This window comes from Suncus etruscus, chromosome 9, assembly GCF_024139225.1.
Source record: "Suncus etruscus isolate mSunEtr1 chromosome 9, mSunEtr1.pri.cur, whole genome shotgun sequence".
NCBI lineage: Eukaryota > Metazoa > Chordata > Mammalia > Eulipotyphla > Soricidae > Suncus > Suncus etruscus.
Genome location: NC_064856.1, coordinates 6,488,513 through 6,502,033, shown reverse-complemented (window position 1 = coordinate 6,502,033; position 13,521 = coordinate 6,488,513). Strand labels below are relative to the sequence as shown.

General features: G+C 44.9%; 2 protein-coding genes across 2 annotated transcripts in view; both read right to left on the bottom strand.

Moving 5' to 3' along the window:
• The window catches only part of SLC23A2 (solute carrier family 23 member 2), a 126,253-nt gene extending 120,101 nt beyond the window's left edge, over positions 1-6,152 (bottom strand). Inside the window, exon 1 of the mRNA XM_049779196.1 lies at positions 6,031-6,152. The gene's annotated coding sequence lies outside the window, so the exon portion shown is untranslated. The remainder of the gene's footprint in view (positions 1-6,030) is intronic.
• TMEM230 (transmembrane protein 230) overlaps positions 1-13,521 on the bottom strand; it is a 768,807-nt gene that overhangs the window by 623,654 nt on the left and 131,632 nt on the right. The gene's annotated exons all lie outside the window — the stretch shown is intronic.

Genomic DNA, 13,521 nt, shown 5'->3' with positions numbered 1-13,521 from the left:
ACAACGGGTGTGTGTCCTCCCCCCAGCCCAGAAAAAAACAAAAGCCCCTCCCCCCCAAAAAAAACTGTATCAGACAGTGCTACACTCCTTGTAGTGCTTGGGGAAACACACAGGGTGCCAAGAATGAAATCAGGTGGCCCTATGGTAAGGCAAATGCTTATTATTATATACTTATTAACATATGCTATATTATCTCATGTTTTATATATGACTTTTTTTTTTCTTTTAGGGAAACATATGTGAATGAGCACATCTAAAAATTACACCTACGGTGCAGAGTGGTGGGGCAGGTGGTAGGGCTTCTGCCTTGCATGCACTAGCCTAGGACGGACCACAGTTCAATCCCCTGGCAACCCATATGAGAATCCAAGCCAGGAGCAATTTCTGAACGCAAAGGCAGGAGTAACCCCTGAGCGTCACCAGGTGTGGCCCTAAAAATAACAATAATAATATCAACAACACCTATATGAATTTACCAGCTAAACTGGTTCAGAAGCACTTTTCTGGCAATAGGAAACCTCTTCATCTGATGGGAAAAATGATGAGAAAAGGGAAATAAAGAAGGGAAAATAAAAGGTCTAAGACCGCTGCATCACATTGGCTGGAATATACTGGGCTCCCTTATGAAATAACCAAATAGCCAGAAGTTTACAAGCTAGAAACTTTACTATTTACTCAAAAGTAAACCAAGTGGCCCCGGGTGCGGTTACCAAGCCTCAGCCCTGGGCCACTGTCAGTACGACCCATGCAGGATGTCCCTGCAAAATACATATCAGGCCTGGAAAACACAGCAAAGTGACCTGATTTTTACAGAGCTTGAAAAGGCCATTCCTGGGGCTGGAGAGATAGCACAGCGGTAGGGCATTTTCCTTGCAGGATGACCCAGGACCAAATCCCAGCATTCCATAAGGTCTCCTGTGCCTGCCAGGAGCGATTTCTGAGCAGAGAGCCAGGCAGAATCCCTGGGCGCTGCCAGGTGTGATAAAAAAAAAAACAAAACAAACAAACAAACAACAAAAAAAAAAACCCACGCCATTCCTATGAAGCTTTATATTAAAATTAGGTTTGCTAGCTTTATTTAAACTGAGCTGCCAAGAAAGTTACATATAACTTGTATTAAAACTGTAGGGGGTGGAGCAATAGCACAGTGGTAGCTTTGGCCTTTCATGCAGCCTATCCAGACAGATCCAGGTTCAATCCCCAGCATCCCATATGGTCCCCTGAGCTGGCCAGGAGCAATTCCTGAGCATGCTGCTGTGTGACACCCCCCCCCCCCAAAAAAAAAAGCCACCCCCCAAAGAAACAGTATCAGACAGTGCTGGTCTACAGAGAAAAGAAAATTAAAGGCTGTGTCTAAGGTGACCATGATTGCACTACACCATCTAGACACACAAGACACTGCACAGGCAGAAATCCAAGTATTCTGGGCCGGAGAGACAGCACAGCAGTAGGGCATTTGCCTTGCAAGCAGCCGACCCAGGACCAACGGTGGTTCGAATCCCGGCATCCCATAAGGTCTCCTGTGCCCTCCAGGAGCGATTTCTGAGCACAGAGCCAGGAGGAACCCCTGAGCGCCGCCAGGTGTGACTCAAAAACAAACACACAAACAAACAAAAAAAAAATCCAAGTATTCCCAACAAGAGCAGTGGAAAAGTCAAAGGCAGGGAAGCAATAGAAACCTAATAAAATAGAGGGTTCATGCCTAGAAGGTGATTTAGAATCATAGCCTGGGTCTCCTTTGTGAGGCCCTAGGTCTCCCCAAAGGTGTGCACACCTCGACTCAAGAAAAACAAAAAAAAAAAAAACACAGAAAACAAAAACACCTAAGATCCATATCAGGCTAAGCAGTTCAAATATACAGGCCTTATTACTCGATTGCAGGCTCTATATGGCAACTGAACAAAAAGACAGTAGGTGCACAAGACCATAACACAGAAAGTATGGTATGTGCCTTCGTAGGGTTGACCTGGGCTCAATCCCCAGCACCCCAGATGGTCCCCAGGTACCACCAGGAGTAATACCTGAGCAGAGCCAGGACTAAGCCCTGAACACTGCCAAGTATGCTCCTTCCCCCCCCCAAAAAAAAAAACCCATATTATTAGTACAAATTCATTGAAACTTTTCTCCATACCAATATCAGTAAACCTCTTATACACTATATAGACAGATCCCATTTGTAGTTTGCATCTTCTTTTTTTTTTTTGGCCACACATGGTGACTCTCTGGGGTTACTCCTGGCTATGCACTCAGAAATCGCTCTTGGCTTAGGGTACCATATGGGACACCATCAAACCAGGGTCCTTCCTAGGCTAGCAGAGGCAAGGCAGATGCCTTACTGCTTGTGCCACAGCTCCAGTCCCATAGTTTACATTTTCAATAAAACAAAAACCACTTTTTAAAAAATCAATAAAATACATCCAACCAAAGAAGGAGAGCACTGTTGTTCTAAAGGGTCCAATGTCCTCATTCACAGTGGATGTTACACAACTGTTCTAATTTCTTCTCTCCTTTCCTCTTGTGTAAGGGCCGTGATCCTCACAGTGTTTACAGAGGCTTTTCAAGCCATTCAATTTCTCCAGCAAATACTTAATACTTTTGTGGCTCCTTATCCAACTATAAACACAGCATTTTTTTTTTAATATACAACATGTCTAACCATGGGAAATAACACTGTACAATAGCCTCAAGGCTGGAGCACAAAATCTAAGGAGCCGATGGTAAGTGTTGCTGTAATGGCAGTTGGACTTGAATGCACCCCTTGGATCACTCCATGAATGACAGTTGAACCTGGACACACACCTTTGTCATGCCAGGTATAAAAGGAAAAACTTGGACTTTTGCAGGGGGGGGCCAGGATAGATAGGGACCAGAGCAGCGCTCGCTGGTCTGCGAGGGAGCCAGAGATCAAGAATCAAAGATATGATGCCTGCTTTGTATCTATTTCTTTATCTTTCTTTTTTGTACCAGGGTCTCCCTTGGCCACCTCTGGCCAATGAATTTCCACTTATCTGTCCCTTTCTCTCTCAGAACCCCCAGGCGGTAGCAGTAGGCCTCAGACACCAGGAAGAATAAAAAGTATACTTGGGGGCCAGAGAGCTAGCATGGAGGTAGGACATTTGCCTTGCATGCAGAAGGACCATGGTTCAAACCCCGCATCCCATATGGTCCCCCAAGCCTGCCAGGAGCCATTTCTGAGCACAGACCCAGGAGTAACTTCTAAGCGCCACCAGGTGTGACCCAAAAAAACAAAAAAGTATACTTGGTTTCTACTTCTCCCTGCTCTCTCTTTGTCTCAGGTGGACAGCTGCTACATGTTGGCATCCCTGGGTGGGCACCAGGTCCCAGCCAGCAGCCAGGCTGGCTCCAAAGGCCCCTGTGACCCTTGCAGCACTAGGCCCTGGCAGCTTTGGGCCTCTATATCATTCAGACCTGCAGCCCAGGCAGCCTTGGGTCTTTGAAGGTGAGGGAGGGAGAAAAAGGACCAGACAAGGACCTCTCACCCTCGGGTCCAAAGAAGTCCCTCTCTCGTCACGGTTTGGTAAAAAAAAGTTTAATGGCCCGAAGGCCATCCAAGGGAAGCAAACACGAGGCACTTGCTCTCTGACTCATCAGAACTGGGACAACTGGTGGATCCAAGAAACACTTCCCAATGCAAGTATCACGTGTGCTCAGGTTCACAGGGAGCAGCATGGTCTTGCTATGGTCAACATTGGGAAAGTGGGTCTTGCAAGTCAACGCTGATGATGGAGACTCCACGCTAGGAGAAATCTGGAAGAAACCAGGAGGCTGGCAAGTATCATAAAGATAAGAAGTATTTGTCCTCCCAGGGCCATCTGGATACTTTGGACATCACTGGCGAGTCAGATAACACAGGCAGACTGGCCACGGGCAGTTGTGAGAAGCATGTGGATCTGTCCTGTCAAGTACCAGATCATAGGAGCCTGTGGCCTTTTAAAATTCATAAGCTGGGGCCGGAGAGATAGCATGGAGGTAAGACCCAGAACCAACAGTGGTTCGAATCCCGGCGTCCCATAAGGTCCCCGGAGCCTGCCAGGAGCGATTTCTGAGCACAGACCCAGGAGTAACTCCTGAGCACTGCTGGGTATGACCCAAAAATCCAAAAAAAAAATAAAAAATAAAAAAATAAAAAATAAAATTCACAAGCTAAACATTCCTCACTCCTGCTTCTAGGCCATGAAAACAGCCTGATCCCAGTACATTTAAACCCCAGAATTGTTAAACTCCAATGTAAACAGGACAACTTCATAGAACACTGGGTTTCCAGGGAGAGAGGAAAGTAGAAGAGAATGTACTGCTAGGCCAAAGATATAGGGCTCAGTAGTAGAACACAAGCCATAAACATATGAAACGGGGCTCGATTTCTTGTACCTAAGAAAGATAAAGGAAGAGTCCACAGTATTGGTCCAAATATCCTGGCAACTAAAACAATAAAAGTGACAACCAGACAAAGGAATGAGCACATGAGCAACTTCAGAGAGAGAAGAGGGGGGAAAAAAAGCAGCCGCGGTGTCAAATGATTTCTACTGAATAAATAAGAATGCCTTCAGAAGAAATTGGTTTGAAAGATTCAGACGCATTCAATTTGAGCTGGTATATTGAATTTGAGCATATATATTTGACAACTACCCACAAAGGACCACACAGAGATCGGAGAGAAAAGTTGTGAATGAACCAGAAGCAACATCAACGGGAAGGAAAGTGTGGAAAATAAAATTGTTTAGAGCCAGAGAGAGGATAAGGCACTTGTCTTACATGTGGTCAATTGTAGTTCAATCCCCTGGCACCTATGATCCTGAAGCATCACTGGGTATAGCTCTGGAGGCTTCAGCACTGCTAGAGTGGTCCCCATAATCTCTGACATCACAGGGCCCAAGTAGCAGCACAGTTGTGGGCCCCAACATAGAACCACCAACAGATGAGTGGCTAAAGAAACTGTGGCACATATACATGATGGAATGCTATGCAGTCATCAGAATAAATAAAATCATGAAATTTTCCTATACATGTATGGACATGGAAACTACTACATTGAATGAAATAAGTCAGAGGGAGAGAGATAGATGCAGAATAGTCTCACTCATCTATGTGATTTAAGAAAAAGAAAAGATAATACAGTAATAATATCCAGAGACAATAGAGATAAGGGCTGGAAGGACGGGCCCATAATATGAAGCTCACTACAAAAAAGTGGTGAAGACAGTTAGAGAAATAACTACACTAACAACTATCATGACAATGAGAGACAATAAGAGAAGTAGAATGCCTTTCTCAAATACAGGCAAGGGATGAGAGGAGGGAGATGGGGGCTTTGGGGGTGAGAAGGTTGCACTGGTGAAGGGCGGTGTTTTTTTTATGACTGAAACCCAATTACAAACATGTTTGTAATCAAGGTGTTTAAATAAAGACATTATAAAAAAATAAAAGACTCAGAAGAAAATAAAAACAGGATGGGTGCAAGCATTATAGTTAGAAATGCCACCCTGATAGCCACAACAACCAGAGAATGGCCTGGGCATTTTCTGTGTGTGCGTGCATGTGTGTGTGTGTGTGTGTGTGTGTGTGTGTGTGTGTGTGTGTGTGTGTGTGTGTGTGTGTGTAGGGACATACCCACTTATGCTCAGGGCTTACTACTGGCTCTAAACTCAAGGATCACTCCTGGAAGATGGGGGAAACCATATGGAGTGCCAGGGTTCAAACTTGGGTGTGACCCAAAAACCATAATAAATAAATAAAGCCACCTAAAAGGCCATTTAAGTATTTCCTTTTGTAATCAATACAAGGGGCAAGACTTGACTGATGATATTCTCATTTAATTAATTGCCGTGGAATGTGGCCAAAATCTGTTTTATCATTTGCATCAAGCTCACAATTCATTATCCCCAGGAAGACACCGTAGTTGTCTTGGACGGACATGCAAAGTGTGAGAGGGTCAGGCCAGTACAGTAGAGGAGGAGCACGAAAAGCACTTATCATACAACACAGAACTAGAATGACTGTGTTCAAACGCACCTAAATGAGGGAACGTGGACCTGTCCATACGCTCCGTATTAAGAGCCAAGCCACGAGTTCCATGTCCTGGTGCTGCCGAGGTCCAACTCGAAAATGGGCAGAGTCCAAATTAGCAGAGTCAAGATCTAGGCTAGAGAAAAACAAACAGCAAATTAAAATAAAAGTAATGGCTAAGCCTAGACATCGGCAGTCCAGATGGCTGGAGACTAGGTCATACTCAGTTCAGGCCCCAAACTCCTGCTACTGGTTTTGTTTTTTTTTGGTTTTGGGTCACACCTGACACCCCTCAGGGTTTATTACTGGCTCTACACTCAGAAATCGCACCTGGCAGACTCGGGGGACCATATGGGATGCCAGGATTTCAACCATTGACTTTCCGCATGCAAGGCAAAACACCTTACCTCCATGCTATCTCTCCGGCCCCTTGTTTCTTGTTTTTTTTTGTTTGTTTGTTTGTTTTTTGTTTTTTGGTTTTTGGGCCACACCCGGCGGTGCTCAGGCGTTACTCCTGGCTGTCTGCTCAGAAATAGCTCCTGGCAGGCACGGGGGACCATATGGGACACCGGGATTTGAACCAACCACCTTTGGTTCTGGATCGGCTGCTTGCAAGGCAAACGCCGCTATGCTATCTCTCCGGGCCCTGTTTCTTGTTTTTAAAGCCAGAGTCCTCAATGCTCTGGAGTCGCTTCCAGTGGTGCTCAAGGGAATAACACGTGTGTGGAGAATAAAATCCAGACCTCCAATGTGCAAATATAAGTGTTCCAGTCCACTGAATTTTTTCTCTCCCTCCCACCCACTTGGTCCTAATAATCACTAGCTAAAAACATCTCCATCTGGGGCCAGAGAGAGAGCACAGAGGTAGGTGGTTTTCCTTGCAAGTGGCCCACCCAGGACCAACGGTGGTTCGAATCCCAGCATCCTATATGGTCCCCTGTGCCTGCCAGGAGCTGCCGCTAGGTGTGTGTCCCTCCCCCCCCCCAAAAAAAAAAAAAAGATTCTCCATTTCCAATGGGATCTGAAAGTTAGTATAGTAGGTAGGGCACTTGCCTTACATACAGCCAATCTGGGTTCAATGCCCAGCATTCCATATGGCCCCCAGGGTACCACCAGTGATTCCTTAGTCTATGCTCAGGAGTAACCCTTGAGTATGAACAACTGTGGCCAAAAAACAAAATAAAATAAAAACATTTCCAAGGTTCCACCACATCCTTGGACAGAATTACCAATCAATTCCCCTACCCATTTTTTTTTTTTTTTTGGTTTTTGATTTTTGGGCCACACTGATGACAGTCAGGGTTTACTCCTGGATATGCACTCAGAAATCACTCCTGGCTTAGGGGACCATATTGGACGCCAGGGGTTCAAACCGCGGTCTGTCCTAGGTTAGCGCGTGCAAGGCAAACGCCCTACCACTTGCACCACCGCTCTGACCCCTCAATTCCCTTCTTTTAAAACTTTTTTACTTTAGGGGCCAGAGAGATAGCACAGCAGTAGGGCATTTGCCTGGCATACAGCCAACCTGGGAGAGACCTGGTTCGATTCCTGGCATCCCATATGGTCCCCCAGCCTGCCAAGGGCAATTTCTGAGTGCAGAGCCAGGGGTAATGCTGCTGTGGCCCAAAAACCAATCAATCAATAAATAAAAAGTTTTAAAAGAAAAATATTTTTTGACTCTAGAGGCCAGAATAGGTAGGCATTGCAAGCAGCCAAACAATCCCCTATGTCCCATATGGTCCCCAGGATCATGCTAGAAATTATTCCTCAGTGTAGTCAGGAGGTAACCCCTGAGCATCTATAGGTGTGGCTCAAAAATAAACAAAAAAGGGTCCGGAGAGATAGCACAGCGGCGTTTGCCTTGCAAGCAGCCGATCCAGACCAAAGGTGGTTGGTTCGAATCCCGGTGTCCCATATGGTCCCCCGTGCCTGCCAGGAGCTATTTCTGAGCAGAAAGCCAGGAGTAACCCCTGAGCACCGCCGGGTGTGACCCAAAAACCAAAAATAAATAAATAAATAAATAAATAAATAAATAAATAAATAAGTAAGCAAACAAAAAAGTTACTTAAGAGGGAGGAGATGAGTACCTCAGGTAAGGAACCTGCCCTGCACACTACAGACCCCCGGTTCAACTCCCAGCACAGTCCTGAATGTAAAGCCAAAGAGCAAGCCCAGAATAGCATTGGATGTGGTCCACCCCCATTCCAAAATCCACTCTACTTTTGCAAACAGTAGTTTTTACAATACTAGAAAAAAAACAATTCTGAGGCCGGAGAGATAGCATGGAGGTAAGGGGTTTGCCTTGCATGCGGAAGGGTGGTGGTTCGAATCCTGGCATCCCATATGGTCTCCCGAGCCTGCCAGGAGCAACTTCTGAGCATAGAGCCAGGAGTAACCTCTGAGCACTGCCCCATGTGACCCAAAAACAAACAAACAAAAAAAACAGTTCTGGGGCCGGAGAGATAGCATGGAGGTAAGAGGTTTGCCTTTCATGCAGAAGGTCATTGGTTCGAATCCCGGCATCCCATATGGTCCCCTGAGCCTTCCAGGAGTAATTTCTGAGCGTGAGAGCCAGGAGGAAACCCTGAGTGTTTCCGGGTGTGACAAAAAAAAAAAACAATTCTGAACTCACCACTGAATTTTCTTATGAACAGATAACTCAACTGTGTATTCCCTACCACTGAATGAACATGGATAAAGAGTAAAACAAAGGTCAGACTGACAGCTCAGTGGACTGAGTTCATGCTTTCTCTGGTACCACATGGTCCTTCAGCCACCCAAAATGCTCACCAATTATGTGTCTCTCCTCAGATACACACTCTCTCTCTCTCTCTCTCTCTCTCTCTCTCTCTCTCTCTCTCTCTCTCTCTCTCTCTCTCTCTCTCTCTCTCTCTCTCTTTCTCTCGGAACTTTATAAAGACTAATTCTCGCTATGTTCCAGGCACCCTCAACACACTGTACATGCAGAACTGGGACAACTACTGGCCCCCACACTTCATAGGTAAGAAAACCTAAGAATCAAGAAAGTGCCTCAGATATGCTTGACAAGTCTGGGGCCCAGAGTTTGATCCCAGGTCTCACAATTAAGTAAATCCCATATGGTTCCCTAAGCCTACCAGGAGTAATTTCTGAGCGCAGAGCCAGGAATAACCCCTGAGCACCTCCAAGTGTGGCCCCAAAACAAAACAAAACTTTTTCAAAAAATGTATTCAACCTAATTGTTCCAGACCAGCTCCATAAACTCATTCTGTTCTCAAAAGAGATGTTCTCAAAACCCAGCAGTGAAAAATCATGGCTATACCTGCCAAGCAACTGAGAGCTGGCAACCTCAGGAGAGAGCAGATCAAAGGCCCTGCCCTGCCAAAGCCATGCCTGCTGCATCCATCAGCCATAATCGAATTGATTTGTCTATGGCCCTGCTTCACCACTCCACTCCTCTACAAATCTCTGCACTCAAAAATCTGACCAAGTTCCAGGTAAGTCATATCTGGGCTGATATCACCAGGGCTTTTGTTTTTGTTTTGTTTTGGTTTGGTTTGGTTTTGGCCTCTGGGCCACATCCTGTGTATTGAGGGGTTACTCCTGGCTCTAGGATCAGAAATTGCTCCTGGCAGGCTCCGCAGACCATATAAGATGTCACATCGTATCAAACCCAGGTCAGCTACATTCAAGACAAATGCCCTATTCATTGTGCTATTTATTGCTCCAGCCCACCAGGCTGGACTTTTTGGAAATGAGTGGAGGCACCCTCCCCACGTGCCATCTCAGACTTCCAGAAGACCTAGCAGACTGAAATACACCCCACAAAGTCACAGTATCCGCAATAGTGTTTTCCTGGACTGTGCAGCAAGACAACAACTTTATTTGTTTAATCCTGTCATCCCTATAGGAACATACTCATTTAGATACCAATGTATAGTTGAAGTCACTTAATGCTCAGAAACAAATAAAATAAAAGACTGGTCAGCTAAGTGCTTACTAAACCTTCTGCCAATGGATCGATGACCTCATAGAGATACAATGAATTTTACAGATTTGCTTTTCTTTCTTTTTTTTTTTTTTTTTGGTTTTTGGGTCACACCCGGCAGTGCTCAGGGGTTACTCCTGGCTCTATGCTCAGAAATAGCTCCTAGTAGGCTCGGGGGACCATATAGGATGCCGGGATTCGAACCACCATTGTTCTGCATGAAAGGCAAACTCCTTTCCTCCATGCCATCTCTCCGACCCCACAGATTTGCTTTTCACTGTACTTTTTCTTTCTTTCTTATCTCCCTTTTTTCTTTTTTTGTTCTATTTTTCTTAATAATTTTTGCTCTTGCTTATGTGGTATTAGTCAACTATGTCAAACTATGTGATACATGGGGTTTTTATGTGATACATTTTTGATACATGTTTTTTTTTTTTTTTTTTTTTTTTGTTTTTTTTGTTTTTTGGGCCACACCCTGTGACGCTCAGGGGTTACTCCTGGCTATGCGCTCAGAAGTTGCTCCTGGCTTCTTGGGGGACCATATGGGACACCGGGGGATCGAACCGCGGTCCGTCCTAGGCTAGCGCAGGCAAGGCAGGCACCTTACCTCCAGCGCCACCGCCCGGCCCCAATTGATACATGTTTTTTAAATAAAGTATATTAAAAAACTTTTTTCAAATCAAGTATAAACATCTAAATCAAGATGAAGATAATAAATTAATACTCCATATTAATGAATACTCTAATAAGTAATTAATACTCTGTGGCCTTCAATGCCACAGCTAGAACAAGCTTTTTATGTGGGGGAAATGAGAAGAAATTCAATTACTCTATCACCTTTTTAAAATCCCTTGGAAATATGTACATGCTGACCAGGTCATTTTTCCTTATTTTTCTGGGTTTTATCTTGGGGGCGAAGGGGAGGCCAGGGTAGAGGAATGGACGAGGGAAGGAGGCCTGGGTTTCCTGCATACGAAACTATTTCTTAAGACGGACTTTCAGTCAATACTTGTGCTTATTCACAAGTTGCTCACTTTATTGTTTATTAAATATAAAATGCATCTTCATTGTATAGATGGCTACACCTATGAAGAGGGTTTCACAATACCAAGCACCCAAATCTTAATCACAAGAGATTTCTCAGTCTCAGGCAGCCACCTCCACCAAGAAGGCAGTACAGGGGGTGAAGACAGGTTAGGCAGATATCAGCAAAGTGATCACTGGAAAATACCTGTGCTGTGACTTTTTTTTTTTTTTTTTTTTTTTTTGGTTTTTGGCCCACACCCATTGGTGCTCAGGGGTTACTCCTGGCTATCTGCTCAGAAATAGCTCCTGGCAGGCACGGGGACCATATGGGATGCCGGGATTCAAACCAACCACCTTAGGTCCTGGGTCGGCTGCTTGCAAGGCAAGTGCCGCTGTGCTATCTCTCCGGCCCTGCTGTGACTCTTTTGATCCCACTGTTTGTTCTAGGCCCTAGAATCTAGGGTGTCCTCAGCACCCCACCACCTCTATCTAGCCTCAGGGCCAGAAGAGAGCAAGAACCGAAATGCCAGGTCGCCAGAACCAGCCCAGTAAAACAAGAGGCGATCTTGTGTTGGGTATGGGGGTTTACTTTTGCTTGTGTTGGCTTTTGAGGGATGGGGGAAGGCAGCGCAAGCAATAACAAGCCTGTAGTCAGCCTGTAGTTTCCATTTCAGAAAATTAACAGTGGTCTCCTGCTGTGGGCAACAAATAAGATTACTCATTTTAAGTGATTAAATTGTGAAACAGAGAAATTGTTTTTCTCTTTCGGAAACGTTCTGCACGCACAGCCCGAAATGAAAAGGCATTATCCCAAAATAGGATCTCCATAGCCACACAGCTATTTTAATCTACATTTATTAAAAATGTATGCAGAGAGGGCCAACAGCCATCGATGAGGATTAGTGTGTAAGAACGGAAAGAATGGAAAAACAAAAGGTCAAACAAACAGTTTGCTTTCAGTCAAGCATGCGCCGCTCTTAAGAAATTATACGTTGCACAATATGTATAGCATAATCCCCCTTGTATTGCAGTGTCACTGTTGAGTCCGTATTTGTTATCCGAGCAGCAGATTGGAAAGGAAAAGCATCAAACTGCCTTCAAGTATGGGGTGTTAAGAGATCGTGTGACAGTACAGAAAGGAGGGTGTTTGCCTTGCACATGGCTGAGCATCCCCGGAGTGACCCCTAGCATCACTGTGTGTGGCCCAAAAACCAGTGGAGCGGAGCAGAGGGGAGGGAAGGAAAGACAGAGAGACAGAGACAAAGAGACAGAGACAGACAGTGGTAGTATGACTTCAAAGTGTGCTTTATATAGTTCTCAGAGTATATCTATTTTTCAACATCTATGTGCTTCTTTGGTAATTTCTTTAAATACCTAAAAATAATTTTTAATTTTTTTTCATGGGGCCAGTGAAAGCACACTTCATAAGGTGTTTGCCTAGAATCTTCAGTTCTATCCCCCACCCTGCCACCCTCATCCCTTACACACACACGCGCACGCACACACACACACACACACACACACACACACACACACACTCGCACGCGCGCGCGCCCCCAAAAAGACAAAATTTAAAAAGAACTCTTGACAGTACTTATTGAAGGGGAAGATAGGTTATATGCTATGGCTTTCAGCTAAATTAATTTCTTTTTTTTTTTTTTTTTTTTTTTGGTTTTTGGGCCACACCCGGTAACGCTCAGGGGTTACTCCTGACTATGCGCTCAGAAGTTGCTCCTGGCTTGGGGGACCATATGGGACACCGGGGGATCGAACCGCGGTCCGTCCAAGGCTAGTGCAGGCAAGGCAGGCACCTTACCTTTAACGCCACCGCCCAGCCCCTAAATTAATTTCTTAGTAAAAAAAAATTCAGCGTTCTATTTATGAGAATATATAAAATGAGAATATATGAATAGAACTACCTTTTTGTTGTAGTTGTTGATGTTTTTGGGCCACACCCAGTGATGCTCAGGGGTTACTCCTGGCTCTACCCCCTGGCTTGGGGGACCATATGGGACGCCAAGGTCCGTCCTATGTCAGCTGTGTGCAAGGCAGACACCGTACCACTGCACTATTGCTCCAGCCCCCAAATTACCTTCATTTATTTATTTATTTATTTTGCTGTTTCTATGAGCCAAATTAACTTATTAACTAGTAATTCCCTATTGCAGAAACAGACATTACAACCCCAGGGTCAATAACACCCAGTCAACCGCCCACGTAGGAGGCTTTGCCTTGCAAGCTGTTGACCAGGGTTCCATCTCTGGGATCCCATATAATCCCTGAGCTTGTCAAAAACACTGATAAGGGGACCAAAGAAGTAATACACATGTTAGTGTACTTTGCTTGCATTCAGCTGACCAGATTTGATCCTTGGCATTACAAAAAGTTCCAGAACAGTCAGTTGAGTGAACCCTGAGCAGGCCAAAGAAAGCATAGCAATATATATAAACAAAAACAAACAAAATTACAAACAAACCTAACAAAAGCAAACACATTCAACACCC